General features: G+C 40.4%; 1 long non-coding RNA gene across 1 annotated transcript; it reads right to left on the bottom strand.

Annotated features, from left to right (window-relative positions):
- Positions 1 to 351: 351 nt before the first annotated feature.
- Positions 352 to 23,242, bottom strand: LOC125098829 (uncharacterized). The gene is made up of 3 exons (XR_007126957.1): positions 23,120 to 23,242; positions 21,487 to 21,574; positions 352 to 656 (listed from the first exon to the last, which is right to left on the bottom strand). It is a non-coding gene; the product is annotated as an uncharacterized LOC125098829 (long non-coding RNA).
- Between the last annotated feature and the right edge of the window lie 1,186 nt (positions 23,243 to 24,428).

Genomic DNA, 24,428 nt, shown 5'->3' with positions numbered 1-24,428 from the left:
GCAGAGGATCATAGGGGAAGAGAGGAACAAATTAAACAAGATGAAACCAGAGAGAGAGATAAATCATAAGAGACTCAATAATAGGAAACAAACTAAGGGTTGCTGGAGGGGAAGGGGATCGAGGGCTGGGGTAACTGGGTGATGGACACTGGGGAGTGTACGTGTTGTAATGAGCACTGGGTTTTATATGAGACTGATGAATCGCAGACCTGCACCCCTGAAACCAATAATATATGGGTTAATTAAAAAATATATATACAAAATAGAATGAAGAGTAAATGTTAAAATAGAAAACAAAAAACACAGGCATACCTCATTTTATTGCACTTCATTTTTTGACATTCTCTGATACTGAATTTCTTACAATTGTAGAATTTGTGGCAACTCTAAACTGAACGAGTCTATCAGGACCATTTTTTCAACAGCCTTTGCTCACTCTGTGTCACATTTTGGTAATTCTCACAATATTTCAAACTGTTTCATTATGATTATTTTTCTTAGGGTGATCTGTGATGTTACTATTGTCACTGTTTTAGGGTGCCATGAATCATGGCTATGAAATGGCAAACTTAATCATAAATGTTGTAGGTGTTCTGACTGCTCCACTGACTGGCCATTCCCCTGCCTCTCTCTCTCTTCTTGGACCTCTCCATTCCCTGAGACACAACAATATTAAAATTAGACCAATTAGGGGCGCCTGGTGGCTCAGTGTGTTGGGCCGCTGCCTTCGGCTCGGGTCATGATCTCAGGGTCCTGGGATTGAGTCCCGCATCGGGCTCTCTGCTCAGCGAGAAGCCTGCTTCCCTCTCTCTCTCTGCCTGCCTCTCTGTCTACTTGTGATCTCTCTCTGTCAAATAAATAAAAAAATAAAAAATCTTAAATTAAAAAAAAAATTAGACCAATTAATAACCCTACAACAGCCCCTAAGTGTTTAAAGGAAAAGGAGAGTCACATGTCTCTCAATTTTTAATCAAAAGCTAGAATGACTGAACTTAGTAAGGAAGTCATGTCAAAAGCCAAGATAGGCCAAAAGCTAAGTCTCTGGATTCAGTTAGCCAAGTTGCAAATGCAAAGGAAAAGTTCTTGAATACAATTAAAAGTGCTACTCCCGCGAACACATAAATGATAAAAAGCAAAACCACCTATTTGCTGATATGGAGAAGTTGTAATGGTCTGGATAGATCAAACCAGCCACAATACTCCCTTAAGCCAAAGCCCGATCCAGAGCAAAGCCCTAACTCTATCCATTCCTGTGAAGGCTGAGAGAGGTGAGGAAGCTGCAGAAGAAGAGTTTAAAGCTAGCTGAGTTTGGTTCATGAGATTTGAAGAAAGAAGCCATCTCCATAACATAAAAGTGTAAGACGAAGAGGCAGGGGCTGATGTCAAAACTGCAGAGTCACCCAAACAATCTAGCTAAGATGTTAATGAAAGTGGCTGCACTAGACAAGTTTTCAATGTAGATGAAACAGCCTTGTGTTGGAAGATGTCATCTGGAGCTTTCATAACTAGAAAGCAGAAGCCAACGCATGGCTTCAGGGCCTCAAAGCTTTAAAGGACAGGCTGACTCTCGTGTTAGAAGCTAATACAGCTGGTGAAGCCAATGCTGATTTACCATTCTGAAAATACTAAACCTTTAAGAATTACGCAAAATCTACTCTGCCTGTACTCTAGAAATGAAACAAGGCCCACCTCTGAGATCTACTTCTCAGAAAAAAGATTCCTTTCATAATATTTCTACTCCTGGACAATGTTTCTGGTCACCCAAGAGCTCTGATGGGGAGATGTACAATGAGAATAACATTGTTTTCATGCCTGCTAACCCAGCATCCATCCTGCAGCTCATGGATCAAGGAGTCATTCCAACTTTCAAATCTTATTTTTTTTTATTTAATTTTATTTATTTATTTGACAGATAGAAATCACAAGTAGGCAGAGAGGCAGGCAGAGAGAGGAGGAAGCAGACTTTCCACGGAGCAGAGAGCCTGATGCGGGGCTCGATCCTAGGACCCTGAGATCATGACCTGAGCTGAAGGCAGAGGCTTTAACCCACTGAGCCACCCAGGCACCCCTCAAATCTTTTTTTTTTTTAAGAAAGGTATTTCATGGGGTGCTTGGATGGCTCTGTGGGTTAAGCTTTGGCTCAGGTCATGATCTCAGGGTCCTGGAATTGAGCCTTACATCAGGCTCTCTGCTCAGTGGGGAGCCTGCTTCCCACCCCCCTGCCTCTCTGCCTACTTGTGATCTCTGTCAAATAAATAAATAAAATCTTAAAAAAAAAAAAAAAAGAAAGAAAGAAAGAAAGAAATGTTTTTCATAAGGATATTTCTACCAAACGATTCCTCTGATGGAGCTGGGCAAAATAAATTGAAAACCATCTGGAAAGGATACACCATTCTAGATGCCATAAGACTATTCGGGATTCATGGGAAGAGGTCAAAATAATAACATTAATGGGGCGCCTGGGTGGCTCAGTGGGTTAAGCCGCTGCCTTCGGCTCAGGTCATGATCCCAGGTCCTGGGTTCGAGCCCCACATCGGGCTTTCTGCTCAGCAGGGAGCCTGCTTCCTCCTCTCTCTCTGCCTGCCTCTCTGCTTACTTGTGATTTCTCTCTGTCAAATAAATAAATAAAATCTTTAAAAAAAAAAAATAATAATAATAATAACATTAACAAGAGTTCGGAAAAAGTTGATTCCAACCCTCATGGATGGCCTCGAGGGGTTCAAGAGTTCAGTGGAGGAAGTAACTGTAGGCTGGTGGAAACAGCAAAAGAAGGAGCATTAGAAGTGGGGCCTGAGATGTGACTGAATGGCTGTCATCTCACGATCAGCCTTGAAGGAACAAGAAGCTGCTTCTTAGGATGAGCAAAGAAAGTGGTTTCTTTTTTTTTTTTTTTAAGATTTTATTTATTTGTCAGAGAGAGAGGGAGAGAGAGCAAGCACAGGCAGACAGAATGTCAGGCAGAGGGAGAAGCAGGCTCCCTGACGAGTAAGGAGCCCGATGTGGGACTCGATCCCAAGACGCTAGGATCATGACCTGAGCCGAAGGCAGCTGCTCAACCAACTGAGCCACCCAGGCGTCCCAAGAAAGTGGTTTCTTTTTTTTTTTTTTTTAAGATTTATTTATTTATTTGACAGACAGAGATCACAAGTAGGCAGAGAGGCAGGCAGAGGGAGAGAGAGGAGAAAGCAGGCTCCCTGCTGAGCAGAGAGCCCGATGCGGGGCTCGATCCCAGGACTCTGGGATCATGACCTGAGCCAAAGGCAGAGGCTTTAACCCGCTGAGCCACCCAGACACCCCAAGAAAGTGGTTTCTTGAGATGGAAACCTCTCCTAGTGAAGATGCTGTGAAGACCGTTGAAATGACAACAAAGGACTTGGAATCTTACATAAATGGAGTTAATAGAGCAGTAGGAGGATTTGAGAAGACTGACTCCAGTTTTGAAACAAGTTCTGCTGTAGCTCAATGCTATCAGATAGAATAGCATGCTAGAGAAATTATTTGTGAAAGGAAAAGTCAATCACTACAGCAAACTTCATTGTTGTCCTCTTTTTTTTTTTTTTTAAGTAATTGCTACACCCAATGTGGGCCTCGAACTTACAACCCCAAGGTCAAGAGTTGCATGCTCTTCCGATTGAGCCAGCCAGGCAGGCACTCCTCTTGTCTTATTTTTAAAAATTGCCTCATCTGTCCCAGCCTCCAGCAACCACCACCCTGATCAGTCAGCAGCCATCAGCACTGCAGCATGACCCTCCATCAGCAAAGAAGGTAATGATTTACTGAAAGCTCAGATGATCGTTAGCATTTTTGAGCAATAAAATATTTTTAAATTAAGTCATTTTTTAAAAAGATTTTATTTATTTATTTATTTGAGAGAGAGTGCACAAGTGTGGAGGGGGTTGGGAGAGAGAGCATCTCAAGAGAGTAGACTTCCTACTGAGCATAGAAGCCCTAGCACGGGGCTTGATCCCACAACCCTGAGATCAAGACTCCAGCAGAAATCAAACGTTTAACTGACTGAGCCACCCAGGGACCTCTCATGTTATATTTCTACTATAAAGCTTGACTTAAAAGGACTGGACTCTAAGACTTCAAAGATCCCAGGTTTAAGCAATAAAATTTTTCCAAACTGTTTGATTTCAAATCTCTGCTCTGCCACTTCCTAGCTTTCTGACAATTATTTAAGCTCTCTGTGTTTGGTTTCTTCATTGGTAAAAATGGAGATGGTAATAATACCTACCTCACAGAGTTCTTATATGGATTAGAAGAGTATATACATGTAATGCACTGTGCTGAGCACTTACTCACCAGAGTTGACTTGGGTTAGCTATTTTCATTATCATTCACCATGCAGTGCAAAGTCACAACTGTGTCTTTACTGTGTAAAATACCTAGATGAAAAACAAAATACTGTATTTGGAATTATCAAAGATAATTATCAAGATAACATCTTGATAATTCCAAATATAGTATTACTTAGTATTAAATGATGTATTCTAAATATCCAAGAAGTTCAATGAATTTCAAGCCTTCATCAAGATGGATTGTGTCCTATACATTCATTCATTCAATGACCAAAGAGTCCTTGAACATCTACTACATGCTAGGCATTTTTACAAGTAGAAACAGACAAAAATTACTGCCTTCATGGAGTTTACATTCTAGCAGAAGGCAATAAAGCCAGCTCAGACCAATAAAGTCCATCTGAACTACTTACGTTTTCCTTTATATGACTTATTCTTGGATATTTAAGAGAGATCTTAAAAGTAAGCTCAGGGGCACCTGGGTGGCTCAGGTGGTTAAAGCCTCTGCCTTTGGCTCAGGTCATGGTCCCAGGGTCCTGGGATCAAGCCCCAAGTTGGGCTCTCTGCTCAGCAGGGAGCCTGCTTCCCCTCTCTCTCTGCCTGACTCTCTGCCTACTTGTGATCTCTATCAAATAAGTAAATAAAATCTTTAAAAAAAAAAAAAAGCAAGTTCAAAAATTACATGAGCTCATTATTTTCCTCATCTTTTCTCCATTCCTAGCACCCTCTCAAAACAACTATATATGAAAACGAACATAACATCATTATTTGTATTAGTAAATTTGGAAACAACCTAAATATCAATAATAATAAAAATAACAAATAAATGTTGGTATTACTAGAGCTATTTGTATCAACATGGACATAACTGTTGAAGGAAAAACACAAATTACAGAACACTTACATGCCATGCATATAGAGTTTTTAAATAAAAGTACAAAGAAACAAAGGAGAATGTTAAATATCAAACTCATTTCCCTGGGTCTAAGGGCAGGGCAGGAGGCCAGGAGAGAAGGATGCAAATGAAGAAGACATGTCTATTCTTCATACCATGTTGTATACCTTGAATGTTTAACAATTTATAAAAATGTGAATTTAGGGGCAACTGAGTGGCTCAGTGGGTTAAGCCTCGGCCTTCGGCTCAGGTCATGATCTCAGGGTCCTCGGATTAAACCCCTCATTGGGCTCTCTGCTCCGTGGAGAGCCTGCTTCCCTTCTCTCTCTGCCTGTCTCTCTGCCTTCTTGTGGTTTCTCTTTCTGTGTCAAATAAATAAATAAAATCTTAAAAAAAAAAAAAAAGTGAGTTTAACATGAGTCTACCAAATGGTTTAACCTGTTTTTGGGGAAGGGGGTTCAATTTTTATTAAAAATCCCCCAAAACTCAGGTTTACGCCTGGATGTCTCATACTAAGAAGAAAAAATAATTATCTCATTTATTTGTTTTTTTTTTTAATTTAAACTCAATTAGCCAACATATAGTATATCATTAGTTTCAGTTCAATAATTTCAATAATTCATCAGTTGTGTATGACACCCCTGTCTTCATCACATCAGGGGCCCTCCTTAATGCCCATCACCCAGTTACCCCATCCCCCCACCCACCTCAATTGTTTCATTCTTAAAAACTGGACTGACTCTTAGGAAAAAACAGAAAGTGTTACTGTATTCTTGGATAGATGGTTGATGTAAATAACTTCCAGCAACAAACAGGGTATTATTTATCTGTTTCATAGAATCACAGAGTTGAGTCTGACTCTGAGTTGTCTAATGGGTTCAATTACTTTGCCTAAGTTCCCCTGTTCTAGACACAGCTTCAACAGCATTACAGTAATCCTTATGCCCTAGGAATAGCGACTTGCCATCACCTGCTTCAAGGGAGCACACAGAAGTGTAAGTGGCAATGACGTTAGTGTTTCAGTGTGTGAAAACCTAGTGTGAATTTTCCCCTTTCTCTGCAACAGTTCACAAGGTATCATTATAAAAAGAAGAAGGAAAAAAACCCTTCTTGCTCTGCTTCTACCGACTTCAGAAACAGTAATCGTTAAAACTGTCTTTTGATCTAGAGTCACTTAAATACTCCTTTAAGGATCTTTCACAGTCACTTTTCTTCACATTACCTAAATCACAAGCTCTTTTTTTCCCTTAAAGACCCTCCCCTCTCCTCACCAAATTAACATCAGTGGCAACTGTTGGGCAGGTACTGCCCCCTAGTGCTTACACTTTTATAATAACATTTTAAAACACTGACCTCAGTACCACAGACAGTCCATCAAAAATTAAATAACATCCTATTAACCCAAGATTTTTCAACTTCACACTATTGATATTGGGGGCCAATCAGTCTTTGCCCTTGAACTGCTGGATGTTTAGCAGCGTCCCTGGCCTCTACCAGCTCAATGCCGCAGCATCTCCCCAACCCCAGCTGTGACAAAATGTCTCCAGACTTGGCCAAGTGTCCCCAGAGGAGCAAAATCACCTCTGGTTGAAAAACTATTGTATCATGCTAAGGGTTGTCCAAAATGTTCACATTACTCCTGAAAATTATAAGCAGAAAAAGTCTTCTTCTGTAGACTAATTAAGTGAGATAAAGGAGAATTTCATTGGTGCGGTAAACAAAACAAAAATGGAGAATTAAGGTTTTCAGGTCTCCTGCTCCACTCCCCAAAGTCCTGGCTAGTGGGAATTTCTTCACACCTTTAACTTTGTATTCCAGTTTTGCTTCTCAGATCTTTTCACTTCCTTTCAAAGTGCTTAGAAAACAAATCTTGCTCTTCTAGCTGAATATAGTGGAGGCTGGCAGGGAAAAGGAGGGGCTGAGATTATGTGTCTGTACTGTTCTAACATAATATGAAACATAATAAATATAATACAAAAATTCTTACAAAATATCAGAAGGAGGGTGCCTGGGTGGCTCAGTTGGTTGAGAGACTGCCTTCGGCTCAGGTCTCAATCCCGGAGTCCTGGGATCGAGTTCCGCATCCGGCTCCATGGGGATCCATAGGGAGTCTGCTTCTCCCTCTCCCCTCTCATGCTCTCTCTCACTCTCTCTCTCTCAGATAAATAAACAAAATCTTTAAATAAAAAAAAATTTAAATATCAAAAGGAATTTCAAACCTGGATTCCAGAAAGTTACATTAAGAGGGTTTATTCAGATCTGCTGTGAATTATTATTCCTCATGTAAGCACATTATGCTTATAGATCCTGGTTCTGTGAATTTTAAAACCTACAAATGACTGAGGACTAGACTTTTTTTTTTTTTTTTTTTTTAGATTTATGTATTTAAGAGAGAGAGAAAGAGCACCTTTGAGAGCAGGGGGAGGTGGAGAGGGAGAAGCAGACAAGAAGACTTCCCACTGAGCAGGGATTCCTACAGGGGTTGGGGTGGAGCTCTCCTGGGGGCTTGAGCCCAGGACACTGAGATCATGACCTGAGTCAAAATCAAGAGTCTGATGCTCAACCAACTAAGCTACCTAGGCTTGGACTTGCACTGAATGTAACTTCCTCCCCTCACCAAATTTCTCACTGATTTAATTGGTTTTACTAAAGAAAAAAAAAAAACAATAAATAAGAATCTATAAGCAAGGGGCGCCTAGGTGGCTCAGTGGGGTAAAGCCTCTGTCTTTGGCTCAGGTCGTGATTCCAGGGTCCTGGGATCAGGCTTTCTGCTCAGCAGGGAGCCTGCTTCCTTTTCTCTCTCTGCCTACTTGTGATCTGTCTGTCAAATAAATAAATAAAATCTTTAAAAAAAATCCATAAGCAATTTTTATTATATGATTAAAAATATATCACTTTTTTTTAAGAATATATCACTTTTTGGGGCGCCTGGGTGGCTCAGTGGATTAAGCCACTGCCTTCGGCTCAGGTCATGATCTCAGGGTCTTGAGATTAAGCCCCTGCATCGGGCTCTCTGCTCTGCAGGGAGCCTGCTTCCTCCTGACTCTCTGCCTACTTGTGATCTCTCTTTCTCTGTCAAATAAATAAATAAAATCTTAAAAAAATAAAAGAATATATCACTTTTTATTAATGTATTCCAATCCACTATTTTATTTATTACTTAGTGAAATTGGAAATACTATACTCTACAATTGTCAAGCTCTTATTAGCAGAATCTTGGGATGGAAAATCTATTCTGCCTACACAGAGCAGTTTGTGATCATTCCCTAAACCTCCTCTGAGAAGCTTGGGCTTTCCTGACTCTGTATATATTGGTTTCATCCTATCCTCTCTAACTAAATTCGATTAGAAGGTCTTCTGGTGGCACCTGGGTGGCTCAGTCAATAAGCATCTGCCTTTAGCTCAGGTCACCATCCCAAGCTCCTGGGATGGAGCCCAGCTTCAGGCTCCAGGCGCAGCGGGAAGCCTGCTTCTCCTTCTTCCACTCCCCCTGCTTGTGTTCCCTCTCTGGCTGTGTCTCTCTGTCAAATAAATAAATAAAATCTTAAGAAAGAAAGAAAGAAAGAAAGAAAGAAAGAAAGAAAGAAAGAAAGGAAGGAAGGAAGGAAGGAAGGAAGGTAGGTAGGTCTTCTAATCATGTAATAAAGCAAGACACAAATAGGTTTTATTTATTTTTTAAAGATTTTATTATTATTATTATTATTATCATTATTTTTGACAGAGACAGAGATCACAAGTAGGCAGAGAGGCAGGCAGAGAGAGAGGAGGAAGCAGGCTCCCTGCTGAGCAGAGAGCCCTATGCGGGGCTCCATCCCAAGACCCTGGGATCATGACCTGAGCCCAAGGCAGAGGCTTTTAACCCGCTGAGCCACCCAGGCACCCCTTATTTATTTTTTTAAATTCTATTTACTTATTTGACAGAGATCACAAGTAGGCAGAGAGACAGGCAGAGAGAGAGGAAGGGAAGCAGGCTCCCAGCCAAGCAGAGAGCCCAACGCAGGGCTCGATCCCAGGACCCTGGGATCATGACCTGAGCCGAAGGCAGAGGCTTTAACCCACTGAGCCACCCAGGAGCCCCCACAAATAGGTTTTAGCCTTTAAAGGACAATCAAATGGTTTAAAATATATATTTAAAATGATAACACAGAAAAGATACATGACTTGCACCAAAGGAAAACAAAATCTAGAACGATATCACTCTGATCAGAGAGAGAGGAGATATATATGTCACCCAGTAATATTATTTGAGAGTTATTTTGCATAATTTTTTTCAGTCATACAAAGAGTCCAGGTTACTCTGTAATATGCAGATATTTCAAAGCATTCACAAGTTTTTTAAAAAGCAAATTATTGAAGAGGCACCTGGGTGGCTCAATCAGTTAAGCAGTTAATTGGTTAAACATCTGCCTTCAGCTCAGGTCATGATCCCTGGCTCCCCTCTCAAGGTGGGCAGTGAGAGAAGAGTCTGCTTATCTCTCTCCCTCTTCCTCTCCCCCCCCAACTTCATGCATGCTCTCTCTCAAATAAGTAAATAAAATCTTTCTTTTTTAAAACATATTAGGGGTGACTGGGTGGCTCAGTGGGTTAAAGCCTCTGCCTTCGGCTCAGGTCATGATCTCAGGGTCCTGGGATCGAGCTCCGCACCGGGCTCTCTGCTTAGCAAGGAGCCTGCTTTTTTTTTTTTTTTTTAAGATTTTATTTATTTATTTGAGAGAGAGCGTGAGAGAGAGAGAATATGAGAGGGAAGAGGGTCAGAGGGAGAAGCAGCTCCCCAGTGAGCAGGGAGCCCAATGTGGGACTCGATCCTGGGACTCCAGGATCATAACCTGAGCTGAAAGCAGTTGCTTAACCAACTGAGCCACCCAGGCACTCACAGATTTTATTTATTAGAGAGAGAGAGAGAGAGCATAAGAGGGGAGAAGGTCAGAGGGAGAAGCAGACTCCCCATGAAGGAGCCTGCTTTCCCCTTTCTCTCTGCCTGCCTCTCAGCCTACTTGTGATCTCTGTCTCAAATAAATAAATCTTTAAAAATCAAATTAAAAAATAAATAATAAAAATAAATAAATTATTCTAGAAATTAGTTTATGTATTCATTGCTAATCTCACATCACTTTAAACTTCTCCATGAGGGAAGTATTTCCTTAGGTTTTGATTTAAAGGAACTGTGGTCATCAGAAGCCCCCAAAAATCCATGTCCCAATCCCCAGAACCTGTGAACATATTACCTTATATGGTAAGTGGGATTTTGCAGGTGTGATTACGGTAAGAGTTTTGAGACGGGGAGATTCATCTGGATTATATGGCTGGGCCTAATGCCATCACAAGCGTCCTTAGAAATGAAAGAGGAAGACGGGAAAGTCAGAGGAGATATGATCACAGAAGCAGAATTCAGAGTGATACAGCAGCTGCCTGTGAAGATGGAGGGACCAGGAGCTTAGCAGTGAGGGCTGGAAAAGACAAGGAAGGATTAGTCTCCACTAGAGCTTGCAGATAGCCGGAACTGGCCCACAATGTATTCTCAACTCATTTCACTGGTATTTTAATAGTGAAAGCAGCAGCCACTGGGAAGACTCCCTACACAAGCATCCATACACTATTCCTTCTCATGTAGAAGTATTATTTAGACATGCTTTAAGGAATTCTAGTTAAAATCTACTTCAAATAACCACAATAATGGCATATACTCCCAAAAGAAAACAACTTTCCCTCCTTTGCCAACCCACTAACAGATCTGGAAAGTTACAATTCCAAACATAACATTCATTATTGCTTATGATTTTGTTCCTTGAAACTTTATGAAGAAAATTCTGTACACGTCTTTTCCAAAGTACTTATGAGAAACAAGAATATTTAATCCAGATGCTGTTTCCTAAATTGGCCAAAATGTGTTCTTCCCTGATTCAAAATGTAAAAAATGAGTTTAGCTTAGCACTTGCCGTTCTTTAAGAAAGTAAGCTTCAGAAATTCTCTTGCTTCATCTCCTCTTGTCCTGTTTCAATATTATCTGGCCTTTCAATTAGAACATGAGTTCACTGCTTCTCAGTGTCCACAGAGTTAATTAATTCAATACAGAACATTCTATTTTCAGCTAGCATAAATGTGGACATTAATGTATTCTTTGTACTAAGCAATTTAACCTGAATTGGCAATATATTGATTAAATATGTATAGTAATTTAGGGATTATTTTGTCTTCTTCCTTGAGATAGTAAAATGTCTCTAGATGACCTTGTGTTTTAGGTCTAAACAGCAAGTACAATGTGAGTTTAAGGGGAAATACTTCAAGAAAACTAAACTCTAGCCTTTTTTTTTTTAAAGATTTTATTATTTGTCAGAGAGAGAGAGAGCAGCAGACAGAGCGAGAAGCAGACTCTCTGCTGAGCAGGGAGCCCGATTAGGACTTCATCCCAGGATTCCGGGATCATGACCTGAGCCGAAAGGAGACGCTTAACCGACTGAGCCACCCAGACGTCCCAAACTCTAGCCATTTTTAACCTGTACTTGAAATTTTTCCTTTTTTACAGTTCTATAATGGACAGCTAATAACTGAGGGGATTATAAAAATCTAAACAAGTACTATAAATAAGGCATTGCTACAAAAGGTAGAAAAGGCAAATTCCTGCGCTCTATGAGTTTTTCCCTTTCATGGTGCTGTAACAGGAATTTAGTAAGAAAGAGATGTAACACTTCCACTTCTATTTGTTTTAACAAATTTTGTAACAGATTTTTATATCAGGTCTACATCTTCATAATATTAAATTTGATAATGATAGTAACAATCCATTAGAAAAGAAGAAAACACATTTACATCGGATTACTTACATCGGATTACTTTAAAATGTTAATACCTTGTTCACTAATGTATCCCTAGAGTTTGGAACACAGAAACCAAGGAATATGTATTGAACGAATAAATGTCTTGCTCTTTGTTTATTCTTTAGATCAACTGTAGAAAAAATTTTCAGTTGCTGCCCAGAAAATTCCATTGAGAATTTAAATGGAAATTGCATTAATTTTTTAAATTGATTTAAGATGGCCTGTAATATTTACAAAGCTTACACTTTCCATCCAAAACTTAGCATGCCTCGCCTTTTATTCAGTGGTGACAAATTAAGGGTGTTTCTATTAAAGGGTGTTGCCAGTGTTTTTTCTCTCTGGTAACAGTTTGAATAGTTTGCATTATATAGATCGAAAACACTCTGTATTAAGAACCTAACTATAAATTGTATTTGTTGATATGGTGAATGAAATCTTTTTTTGTTACATTTTCTACCTAATTTTTGCCAGAATAGTAGAGTGCTTTTTCCTGAACAACTCTATTAATTCAAATGCTTAGTCTAACATAAAAATTCTATCATCTACTTTCTGCACCACCTCCCAAATTTAAATCACTTGTTTACTATCTGACTGCATTAGTCAGAAATTTCAAATCAATTTTAAATTATAGTGCATGACAGACTAAATATACAAACGGACAATGGCCAGACCATATAGAACACAGAACCTTGACCCATAAGCTGCAGCCATCTGCCCAGGAAACCAACCCCTTATCTACAATAAACAACCCAGGAAGTCAGCCTGTTACAAGTCAGACTTACAGGAAGCCAGGCTGCTTTCTATAGTGACAATCCAAGAAGCTAAACAATAACTTCTGTAACAATCTGCCCCAAATGGCCATGACTTCATTAATAACTGACAGCTTCCCTAATTTTGGTCCAACTTCTAATGTGGGACCAACAACAATAGAAAGCAAAGTATGCACCCCTAACCAGGTGCATAGAATGTCCCATTTCTAGTTAGCCTGCCTCCAAGCTTCCCCAGGCCAACAGTTTCCAGTTGGGCAGGACATATGTGAAGCCTTTCCTTATCTCTACTACAAAGTTTTCTCAATTTTCTGCCTGCCTTTGAGTAACTGACAGAACTCTGGTGATGGTAGCTGACTCCCTTCATTTATTTACACCGGCAAGAGCCGGGCATCCCTTAATTTTGCTCCTCATTTTAATGGAAATATTAATTATTTTGCCATTAAGAATAGTATTGTTATTTTGATAAAGATGTTATCATGTTGAGTGGTCCTTCTATTTCATTCCTAAACAGTACTTAAAATAGGAGGTTCATTTTTATCAGATAACTTTTCAGCATCTTGTATTTTTCATACTTAAAGTTTCTTTTTTTTTAATTTATTTGACAGACAGATCACAAGCAGGCAGAGAGGCAGGCAGAGAGAGAGAAGGGGAAGCAGGCTCCCTGCTGAGCAGAGATTCCCCATGCAGGGTTCAATCCCAGGACCCTGCGACCATGACCTGAGCGCAGGCAGAGGCTTAACCCACTGAGCCACCCAGGTGCCGCCATACTCAAAGTTTTAAGATTAGAGTTATTATTGAACCATCCTCAAATTTCTGAGATAAGCATTTCTCAGTTATTGAATTATTCTTTCAATATATTGTAGGTAAGACTCATTTTTAGTAGTCAGTGTTGATCTTACTAGTTTTTTTTTCCAATGATAATTTTATTTTCAGATTAGGAGGGCATCTTTTAGGTAACTAAAAAAGATAAACCATAACGCTAGTAGCCACTTATAATTATAAAGGAATAATAAGCAAATACCTCATCTTCAAGGGTGTAACAAAAATCAAGTGTATTCAAAAGTGAAATGAAAATAAACCTACTTGCGGGGCGCCTGGGTGGCTCAGTGGGTTAAGCCGCTGCCTTTGGCTCAGGTCATGATCTCAGGGTCCTGGGATTGAGTCCCACATTGGGCTCTCTGCTCAGTGGGGAGCCTGCTTCCCCCCTCTCTCTCTGCCTGCCTCTCTGCCTGCTTATGATCTCTCTGTCAAATAAATAAATAAAATCTTTAAAAAAAAAAAAAGAAAAGAAACCTATTTGCAAATTTCTGCTTTAATCAAATAGAAAACCATTATTTTAAGCATTGCCTTTATTTGAAAATTCTCTACTGTTGAAACGATGTCTCAGAAACAGGAATACTACATACATATAATAATGCTTTCTTTTTAAAAAATAATGCTTTCTTTTAACACTACTCCTATATTAAATGATAGCAAGTTTTAGAGATTAGATTAATATATGTTTAAAATTTAACTTAATGATATGAATATCCTGATGTTAATGATACTCATATTTTCAAATAATTAGACATGTAAAATATAACACACAAGAATATGCTTAAAAGATATCACAAATCACTGGCAAAGGGATAGATTATTCAATAACAAGTAGTGCTGGGATAACTAACAATTTGGGGGTGTGGAAAGACAACAAAGATTGTCCAAAGAATTATCCAAGGGGCTCCCCCAAGTTACCTGCCTGACAATGAGCTAGCTGGCTGGTATCTTGAGGGCCTGATCTCACCTTCCCCCAAAGTACCCAAGTGCTGGGCAGCCAGCATTTCCAGCAGCTCTCTAAAGAACTGTCACCGAAGCTCCAGCTATCTGACACCCAGATTCAGCTCCACTCTCGAGGCCTCACCCATGTTTGACCACAGTGCTCCTGGTACACTCAAGCCAGCCCACTCCTCTCCTGGATGGTGAGCACATGGCCGCCCACTCCTGCTGACTCTTCTATTTATGAATTCCTGCTTGAACCAAATCATGCTTGCTGGGGTATGCCTGAGCCCTCTTGCTTGAGGAAATAACGGGTTTAAACTCTGACCTCACATTATGCACAAAAACTAATTCTAGGCGGTCCATAAGTCAACAAAAATAAATCAAGACAATGAAAAGCTAGAATAAAATAGAATTCAACGATCATCAAATCTCTGGAAGATGAGACAAATTTCTAGTCTTCGTAAGAATAAGATGAATCACATTGGGCGCCTGGGTGGCTCAGTGGGTTAAGCCGCTGCCTTCGGCTCAGGTCATGATCTCAGGGTCCTGGGATCGAGGCCCGCATCGGGCTCTCTGCTCAGCAGGGAGCCTGCTTCCCTCTCTCTCTCTCTCTGCCTGCCTCTCCATCTACTTGTGATCTCTCTCTGTCAAATAAATAAATAAAATCTTTAAAAAAAAAAAAAAGAATAAGATGAATCACAAATTAAAAACACTAATTGACTTACTACATAAATACTTTGAACATTCATATAACCAAAATAAAAAGAGGAATAATAGAAGAAATATTTTTATCTAGTATGACAAAGGGTTAAAGTCCCTATTATGTAAACACACTAATACAACTGATTTTTTTTAAATCAAACGCCACTCGATAAAGTTATAAACAATTGACAAAGGAACTTGCAACTGGTAATCAAGAAATGCAAATGAAAGCAACAATGAGGGGAGGTTTTTACCTACTTCTCCTACCTTTCTGACAGCTCCTTCTTAGTCTCTTTTGCTCTCCATCTCCCCAACTTCAGTATGTTGAAGCTCTAGGAATTCCACACTTAGATTTCTCTTTTTTCTATCTCTACTCATTCCCTAATGATCTCACCCAATCTCATGGCTTTAAATAGCATCTACTTGTCAATGAGTCCCAAAATTTAGATCTCCAACTTGGACTGGAATATTCAGCTGCCTACCTGCCATTTCCACATGGATTTTTAACAAGTGACTCAAACTTAATGAAAATGTGTCTCAGTCTGAACTACTGATACTACCTCTCACCCCCCAAGCCCGTTCTCCCACAGCCTTCCCCTTCTCAGGGAATGGCAATCCCATTCTTCCTGTTGCCCAGGCCAAAAATCTTGGTACCACCCTGATCCACTTTTCCCCTCATCTGCCACATCTCATCAGTCAGCAATTCCTGTCAGCTCCACCTCCAGGACACACCCACAATTCAATTCACTTCTCCCATCACCACCAAGATCCAATCCACCAACATAGTTCACTTGGATTATTGCAATAGCCTCCTAACTTGTGTCCTGGCTTCTGTCCTTGCCCCTCTTCCTTTGTTTTCAGGAGAACAGCCAGAGTGAACCTGTTAAAACCTAAGATAAATGTCCTCACTTCTGCTCAGTTCTCCAATAGTTGTCCATTCCCAGTAAAAGTAAAGTCCAGGGACACCCGGGTGGCTCAGTGGGTTAGGCGTCTGCCTTCAGTTCAGGTCATGATCCCATGGTCCTGGAAGCGAGTCGGGCATTGAGACTCCCTGATCAGCCAGGAGCCTGCATCTCCCTCTGCCTGCCATTCCCCCTGCTCATGCTCTCTCTCTGCCAAATGGATGAATAAGAGCTTTCAAAAAAGAGTAAAATCCAAAGATCTTATAAGCCCTACAGAATCTGTCCCCTTTTTACCCTGCTTCACCCCTTATCTCCCAGACCTTATCTAATATTGCCATCCTTCTTGCTGACACTGCTGTAGCCATATGGCCTTGTCATCTCCACCACACCAGCCATGCTCCCACTACATAACCTTTACACTTGCTATTCCTTATCTGGAATGGTCTTACCAAGGTATCAAATAGTTAGCTTTCTCACGTCCTTTGGGGATTAACTAAAAATTTTCCTTTACTTTTCCTCCTCCCTTTCTCTTCCTTTCCTAAAGAAATCAGTCCTACTGGGGCGCCTGGGTGGCTCAGTGGGTTGGGCCTCTGCCTTCAACTTGGGTCATGATCTCAGGGTCCTGGAATTGAGCCCCACATTGGGCTTTTTGCTCAGCGGGGAGCCTGCTTCCCCCCTTCTCTCTCTGCCTGCCTCTCTGCCTACTTGTGATCTCTATCAAATAAATAAATAAAATCTTAAAAAAAAAAAAGAAATCATTCCTACAGGATGGGGCAGAACCAGGTAGACCAGCACACAGTGGTGTGTCAGAGCAAAGAAGGATAATGAGGGCCTCTTGCAGAGGGGTGGCCTGTCATGCGTGGGATGTCAGACCCCCAGGTGGGATGTGCTGAATGAGGTGAGAAAGGTATTGAGGCAGGGAAAGGTGTGACAGCAGAGGAAGAGACCAATAATACACAGTGGGTTTGATCAAATATGTAAAGAAATTAAGGATAAAGGGAGGTAATTTCTCACAGAGTATGAAGATGGAAAGGGGATAAAACTAGAATGAGCCCTAAGGTGTTAGATTGAAATTGGTGAATGCATGATTTTCAATATAGGTATAGAGACATAAATATAGATAATTATTGTGTGTGTGTATTGTGTGTGTATATATCACATATATATATGTAAATGTATATATGCACATATATTCTCCGTCCATTAAATGGGACTGGGAGGAGCAACTCCATTCAACCCCAACAGCAATGAGCACACCTAGCACCCAGAGTTCTGACTTCAAAATAGCACTCTCATGGGATCCTCAGAGAAATGGCCATTTCGAGGACTGGGCCAGGAAGGTACAAGATAAGCCTGGAACATATTGGAGTGCCAGAAAACAAGGAAGTGTTCAAAGAATGATGGTGGCATGTCAAAAGGACACTGAAGCTAAGCCTGAAGGGGTTCCAATGGGAAAACCTAAGAACAGTTTAAACACCAAAATAATGACACTCACTCACGGACTAAAATAAAAAACTGAGCTCATACACATATAAACAAACAAACTGAAAGTCTGATGTGGAGTATATCCAGTTTCTTGCCATAAAACACTTAATTACAAAGAGAAGAAGAACTTTACAGTGGACAAGCTTAAAAGATACCTCCAAAATCAAGTGACCAAAGTAAACATTATCAGTAATGGAACAAACAGAAATTATGTGCCCCCGATAAGATACAATGAGAACACAGCATTGTTTTTGTCATACTCCCATCAAAAACAAATAACGCTAAGTCTAATCACAAGGAAACACCAGACAAACCTAAATTAGGGGATATTCTACAAAATAAGTGGCCTGGAATTTCCAAAGGTTATCAAGGTCACAAGAGCTGAAGAAACACTGAGAAACTGTTTCAGCCTGAAAGATACTAAAGAGACATGATAACTAAAAGCAACAACTTGATGCAGAACAGGATCCTTTTTCTATAAAGAGCAGTACTGAGACAACTGGCAAAAATCTGACTGGGATATGAGGATAAGACAATATTAACGTCTTGGTGTTAATATTCCTTTTTTGGTGCTTAAAAAGTTTAGTGTGGTAAAAACACACTAAACTATTTGGGAAGGTGGGACATTACATGGGTAATTCTCAAATGTTTCAGAAAAAAGACAGTTTTTGCTTCTATACTTGCAAGTTTTCTGTAGGCTTGTGATTTAAATTACAATATATTTTTAAATTTGTCACTTACTCAATGAGATCTTTACCAGCCACTCTAATTAAAATGCTCATCCCAGTGACACTCCTTCATGCTTTATTTTTATCCCTTAGCACCTATATTTTATTTATCTAGTTGACTGTATCATCCAAGAGGGTCTTGAAGAACAGGTATTTTTTTACTTTTTTATTAACATATAATGTATTATTAGTCCCAGGGGTACAGGTCTGTGAATCACCAGGTTTACACACTTCATAGCACTCACCATAGCCCACACCTTCCCCAATGTCCATAACCTAGCCACCCTCTCCCTACCCCCCTCCCCCAGGAACCCTCAGTTTGTTTTGTGAGATTAAGAGTCTCTTATGGTTTGTCTCCCTCCCGATTCCATCTGTTTCATTTTTTCCTTCCTTACACCTCAAACCCCCCTCTTTGCCTCTCAACTTCCTCATATCAGGGAGATCATATGATGATTATCTTTCTCTGATTTATTTCGCTCAGCATAATACCCTCTAGTTCTATCCACGTCATTGCAAATGGCAAGATTTCATTTCTTTTGAGGGCTGCATAGTATTCCATTGTGTGTGTGTGTGTGTGTGTGTGTGTGTGTGTGTGTGTGTGTACACACACCACATCTTAGAAGAACAGGAATTTTTGTCTTTTATTCACTGCTGTGTCATGAGAGCTTAGGACATTGCCTGGAGCATAATAAGTACTCAGTAAATGTTTAATGAATGAATGAATGTAAAAGCCTATTAAATAAGTAAATGTTTTAAGTCAGATAATAACCATTATGAAGGAAAAAAAATAACCATTATGAGGACAAGTGAAGTAAAACTGTTATTCTCATCATTAATGATAACTTGTTAACTGTCCTTTGGGAAAATAATTTGGCAGTTAAGAATCATAAAAACAGGGGTGCCTGGGTGGCTCAGTGGGTTAAGCCTCTGCCTTTGGCTCAGGTCATGATCTCAGGGTCCTGGGATCGAGACCCGCATCAGGCTCTCTGCTCAGTAGGGAGCCTTCTTCCTCCTCTCTCTGCCTGCCTCTCTGCCTACTAGTGATCTCTGTCAAATAAATAAATAACAGCTTAAAAAAAAAAAAAACCTGTTTGAATACAAAGTATGTTAATAGAAGAAAGCAGTTTACATAAAATCAGAAGAATTTGGCTTTATTAGTCTTGGACTCCTGAGGCAAGATATGCTAAATACAACAAATTCTAACACCATGAAAAGGTATACTTTAATGTGGATCAGGGTAGGATCATCACACCTGTCAGACCAACAAAATAGCACTCAAGACCATCCAGCACCTTCTGTTCTAATTCCATGATCTGATTATAACTTGGCCTCCCAGTTTTCTTTTCTTGGAGGAAAATATTCTAGACCTCTACTTAGCCAGAGGAGTACCTGAAATGCAGCTAATCCTAACTGAGATGTGCTTTAAGTGTAAGATCCACTCCAGATCTCAAAGACTTAGTATGGAAAAAAAGAATGTAAAATATCTCAGTAAGAATTATGTATTGATTATATGTTAAAATTATAACATTTTGGATATATTGGGTTAAATACAATATATTATTAACATTAATGTTACCTGTTTCTTTTTACTTTTTAAATATGGATACGAGAAAATTTAAAATTACTTCTGTGGCTCACATTTGCAGATAGTATTATATTTTTGTTGATGAGCACCAATCTGGAACACTGAACAAGAATACTACAGTCAATATAAATGTACAATCTCCCTAAAAACTAAGAAATTGACACCAGGTTTAGACAGCAGTCTCTCTGAGCTCTCATGGGGGCATGAGTTTATCCCTTGTATCTGTACTGACAAAATCAGATCTTCAATGAAGTGAGTAAATCGAGGTTCTGGCACCCTCTGAGCTTCCTGGGCACACGCTGTCCGCTCTGCTGTTTGTCTGCTTGCCATCATTTTTCTCTTGGCTCATAATCTTGAGTTTAGACTGTATTCTTCAGGGGATAGTGCTGTGTGTTCCCACCTTTGTTTTCCTAGCACTTCAGTGCCTTAAACAAAGGTATTAAAAGATTTTTTTTTTTTTTTTTAGGAGAGCACCTGGGTGGCTCAGTTGTTAAGCATCTGCCTTCAGCTCAGGTCATAACCCCAGAGTCCTGGGATCAAGCCCACATTGGTCTCCCTGCTCAGCGGGAAGCTTGCTTCTCCCTCTCCTATTCCCGACCCCCCTCAACCAGTTCCCTCTGTAGCTGTGTCTCCCTCTGTCAAATAATTAAAATCTTTAAAAAAAAAAAAAAAAAGAAAGAAAGAAAAAGAAAAAAAGGTTTTCTAGGGGCTCCTGGCTGGCTCACTCAGTAGAGCATGCAACTCTTGATCTCAGCATTGTGAGTTCAAGCCCCATGCTGGGTGTAGAGACTACTTAAAAATAGTCTTTTTTTTTTTTTTTTTAAGATTTTACTTACTTATTTGACACACAGAGAGAGCTAGTGAGAAAGAGAGAGCCCAAGCAGGGGGAGCAGTAGGCAGACAGGCAGAGGGAGAGAGAGAAGCAGGCTCCCTGCTGAGCAAGAAGCCCCATGTGGGGCTCGATCCCAGGATCCTGGGGTCAAGACTTGAACTGAAGGCAGCCACTTAACTGACTAAGCCACCCAGGAGCCCCCAAAATAAAGTCTTTTATAAAAAAAAAAGTTTGTTGTGGGGTGCCTGGGTAGCTCAGTCATTGAGCTTCTGCCTTTGCCTTGGGTCATGTGTGATCTCAGGGTCCTGGGATCAGGGCCCACATCAGGCTCCCTGCTCAGCAGGAAGCCTGCTTCTCCCTCTCCCACTGCCCCCTGCTTGTGTTTTCTCTCTCATTGTGTCTCTCTCTGCCAAATAAATAAAGTAAAATCTTTAAAACACAAAAACAGAACAAAACAAAAATTTGTTGGGATGCCTAAGTGGCTCAGTCGGTTAAGTGTCTGCCTTTGTCTCAAGTCATGATCCCAGGGTCCTTGCTTAGTGGAAAACCTGTTTCTCCCTCTGCCTGCTGCTAGCCCTGTTTGTGCTCTCTCTCCAAATAAATAAAATCTTTTTAAAAAATAAAAATGAATAAAATTTAAAATATTTTTAAAGTTTATTAAATGAACATTCTTCCACATATTATGCCTTTATCATACCTATAGACCTCCTTACCTTAAAAAGCTTATGTACAACTTCTCCATTGTTTTTTTTCTTCACCAGGTAATTATAACTGACTTGCAAAGATTGAACACATCAAAACCTGAAAGTAAATCACAATCATGTGAACCAAAAATAATGAATATATAACATGGAGTGATAGCTTAACAACCATCCCAACGCAATGTATTTTACTATTAAGGATAGAGCCTTAGAGACAAACCACAGAATTTATATTTCTTCGTTATGCAATGGCCTACATTATATGACCTCTTATTTGTCCCTGAATTCTAACAGCAACCTCATGGTTGATACAGAATAATAGTGGAAGGGAAAATAGATGACACAAAAAGGAAAGATTTATCATGAGATCAGCGTGATATTTGGCCTCTTAATGTAGACCAGGTAACAATAACGCCTTTCTCAGCAAGTAGTTTCTCAATGTTCTATCATTTGTAAAGGAAACAAATTCACTACTAACTTTCCCTGCTAAGTAACTACTTCTGAGTACTGTGTCAGCATCAAAACAATGCTGAAAACATAATCTCTCAATACAGGAGGGGAGGAACCTTCCTCCCAAATATTTACCCTGTCAAAAGGAAAATTGTTTTCAGAGAAATGCTGTTACCCAACAGAAAATCTTGGCTTCTTAAAATACAGGTATGTTCCCATCTCTTGTTTTAACTGAAGCAGTTGGTCTTCATTTAACCCAGTTTTGAGCATTTTATAAAAGCCATTGAAAAAGCCTGAGAAAATAGTGACATGAGATTTACTAGAATTAAACATTCACAGGGGCACCTGGCTGGCTCAGTAGGTAGAACATGTGACTCTTGATCTCAGGGTTGTGACTTCAAACCCCATCTTGGGTATAGAGATTACTTAAAAATAATTTTTAAAAAATTAAAGGATGGGTTTATGTTTCTATAGAATTAGCAACTATAAATTTTTTGTAAGATCTTATTTTTAAGTAATCTCTACACCCAAGGTGGGGCTCAAATTCACAACCCCAAGATCAAGAGTCACATGCTCTATGAACTGAGCCAGCCAGGTGCCCCAGTGTCCTTTGATATTTTTTTAAAAACTGTTACACCCAAATATTATCTGAAATGTGATTTACTAATCCCAATAAAAGTATAATTTGATGAGTTTTTCTTCAATAGTTTGAGACGCTTCTAACAAACTCCAGTTTAGCTGCCCTACCCAAAGGAAGAAAAACTCGAGTCCTTTGCAAACTTCCCCACTGGAAGGATTCTTTCCTTTCAGGAGAAAGAAAAAAACAAAACAAACAAACAAATTCTCAACCTATGTTAAACCTCTTTATCATTTTACATGTGGCCTAAGTGTCATTTTCCAGTGCTTTGTCTATGAGTTGCTGGTCGCTCTAATACTTTCCAGAATTGATTTGCCCTTAGGTACCAACTTGACTGAACTATTAAGACTAGGATCCAGCAATTTTGGCTTTAAATAGGGAAAATGAAAATAGGAAAACCATAGAACAGCTGGCTAGCTCCTAGAAACAAGCAGTAAAGGTCACGGGGCAAAGGTCACCCGAGTGCAAACTTAAGCATGCACAAAGAAACAGCAGCAAAGTGTCCTGAGCTCCAGTTGCCTTTCCACCTTAGAAATCTTGAAAACGTACAGAACACACCAATGTTTATACTTGCTAACTTGGATGTGATGCTCATGAATGGGAGCCCAAGAATAATTCAAATTTCAGATTAAGGAAGAAATTAATTCAGATTAGGAAGAAATCAGAAGCTCTGTAAATCCTCAAGCGAGGGTTGGAAAACGTTAAAAAAAAAAAAAAAAATGGATGAAAAGGAAGGTTCTAAGGAAGGACCCGACCGGCGAGTTCCTGTCGGCGTTAGCGTAGCCGAGCGGACCCAGAAGAGGAAGGAAGCGGAATAAGGACCAAGGGCGCTTTTCCGCCGATGGTTGGCGCGCGAGCTGCCGGCGCGACATCGGCACTCACGGTCCCCCGCGCCTGCGCAGCTCGCTGACTGGAAGTTGCAGGAGCGCTCCGCCCTCACTTATCTTGGGGGTGGGAGGGGCGGGCGGGGCGATGTCACGTGACCGGCATTGCGGCATTTCTGGCCCAATCCAAGGCATTTCGGAAAGCGCCCTTGCAGAGCAATTCGGGTAGCCCCGGCTCGACCAGAGGCTTGACCTCTTTTTAAAATGCTGGCTGTTCGAGTCTCTTCTTGGATCTAAGAATCTGGTTTTGTGCAACTTTTTGTCGTGCGTCTCGCAAGTCAAATTAGGGGCACAGTCTGGAGTGATGGGCGCTTTTTATTTCTTTTTCTCCATAATTAGAGTGTGAGCTCTTTAACTTCAAGGCCTCTTATCATCCCCCCAAGACGCTCAAATCCGATTCCTACTGCTGGAGACTCCAGCATCCCTGGAGGGCGTATTGTTGTAAAAATAGTACTCTGAAAAAAGAAAAACTGCTTTATCTGTATCTCAAGGCTTGAGGATTGGGGAAATTAAGGTAAAAATTTTAAAAGGCAGGTGTTCCATAGGATTCCGATAGATAACTGACCTCAAAAACGCACCCCCAGGGCGCCTGGGTTGAAGCCTCTGCCTTAGACTCGGGCTGTAATCCCGGGGTCCTGGGATCCAGCCCCGCGTTTGTCTCTCGGCTCACTGGGGAGCCTGCTTCCCTTCCTCTCTCTCTGCCTGCCTCTCTGCCTGTGATTACTGTCTGTCAAATAAATAAACTTTTTTAAAAAACGCACCCCCATAAGATCCCCCCCTTTTTTTAAAAAGATTTTATTTATTTATTTGAGAGAGAATGAGTGAGAGCATGAGAGAGGAGAAAGTCAGAGGGAGAAGCAAATTCCCCAAGGAGCTGGGAGCCCGATGCGGGACTCGATCCTGTAAGTCTGGGATCATGACCTGAGCTGAAGGCAGTTGCTCAACCAACTGAGCCACCCAGGCGCCCTCCCCCCCACCTTTTT

This window comes from Lutra lutra, chromosome 4 (assembly GCF_902655055.1).
Source record: "Lutra lutra chromosome 4, mLutLut1.2, whole genome shotgun sequence".
Taxonomy (NCBI): Eukaryota; Metazoa; Chordata; class Mammalia; order Carnivora; family Mustelidae; genus Lutra; species Lutra lutra.
The sequence above is the reverse complement of the archived record's forward strand: the minus strand, read 5'-3'. Positions and strand labels throughout refer to the sequence as shown.